The sequence below is a fragment of the Dermochelys coriacea genome, chromosome 21 (genome assembly GCF_009764565.3).
Source record: "Dermochelys coriacea isolate rDerCor1 chromosome 21, rDerCor1.pri.v4, whole genome shotgun sequence".
Classification (NCBI taxonomy): domain Eukaryota; kingdom Metazoa; phylum Chordata; order Testudines; family Dermochelyidae; genus Dermochelys; species Dermochelys coriacea.
The window spans coordinates 4605767-4606947 of record NC_050088.1 but is presented as its reverse complement, the minus strand read 5'-3'; the positions used below and the strand labels follow the sequence as shown (position 1 = coordinate 4606947).

At 46.9% G+C, this 1181-nt stretch overlaps 1 protein-coding gene across 3 annotated transcripts in view; it reads right to left on the bottom strand.

The window, feature by feature from the left end:
• Positions 1-1181, bottom strand: part of PLXNA2 (plexin A2) — a 322201-nt gene that overhangs the window by 3547 nt on the left and 317473 nt on the right. The window lies entirely within an intron of this gene.

Genomic DNA, 1181 nt, shown 5'->3' with positions numbered 1-1181 from the left:
CTGGTGCAAAACAAACATGGTTCATGTAAACATCCCAGAAAGGAGAGAAGAAGGAGAAAGAAGGGGAGGGGGAGGGGAAGAAATAAATATAGAGAGAAAAATACTCAGAGATGGACTCCAAGTGTCAATGATGACATGCAGGAAAGATGCTTAGGATGGGTCCAGCGTACTGAACTCCCTTCCCTGGGCAACACAGCGGTAGTGGTTAGTGAAGCTGGTAAAACAGAAGTACGTGGGGCAGGCTAGGTTAATGCCACTGGTACAGTACAGTAATGCAGTACAGGTCTGGCAAGCCTTGCCCAGGAGTTGGGAGGGCCACCTGCGGCTTATGGGTCACTCCCCAATCTTAATGCTCTCCACACTTGGAGGGCTGAGGCTGGCCTGTTGCTTTCAGTCCCTCCCCTTAGTTTTATTCCTTCAAAGAAACTTAACTAACCAAGACAAACAAAGCACTGAGTGCTCTTCCATTCCCAGCCATGCTGATTTATTTGTTGGACTGTTTGCTGCATACTAGACCATCACACCACAATCATTCCCCTGCTCTTGTGCCTTTGACTCTGCATTGCCGGTCTCATTTAGCATGAAAGTTATGAGATTTTAGTCCCTAATCGGAAGATGTCTGTGGCATTGTATCATAAATGCAGACATGCAATTAAATGACAAAAATCATCCTTTTAATGGATGTAATTGCAAAACAGGTTCTTCTCACAATGAAAATGAAGGGGTGGAACAGATGGCGAGAACTTGGTTTCAATTGATGCATGCATTAAAGGAGCCCATGCTGCCAGCTTTGCTGTGACATGAAATTTGTGCCATACTAGAAGTTCCCTGAGGACACTGGGATTTGTGAGAGGGTTCGCTGGGGCAGGACGATTTTTCCCTGCATTTGGAAATGGGCTGCACCGTGGGTGCACCCAGGATCAGGAATTCAGAGCTGCCCATAAAATGCTTCAAGGGGTTGGTTTTCATAGATTCATAGATACTAAGGTCCGAAGGGACCATTCTGATCATCTAGTCCGACCTCCTGCACAACGCAGGCCACAGAATCTCACCCACCCACTCCTGTGAAAAACCTCACCTATGTCTGAGCTATTGAAGTCCTCAAATTGTGGTTTACAGACTTGGTTCTGATGGGATGTGCTGCAGCAGGAGCTCTGGAGACTAAAGCCGCCTACTGATGC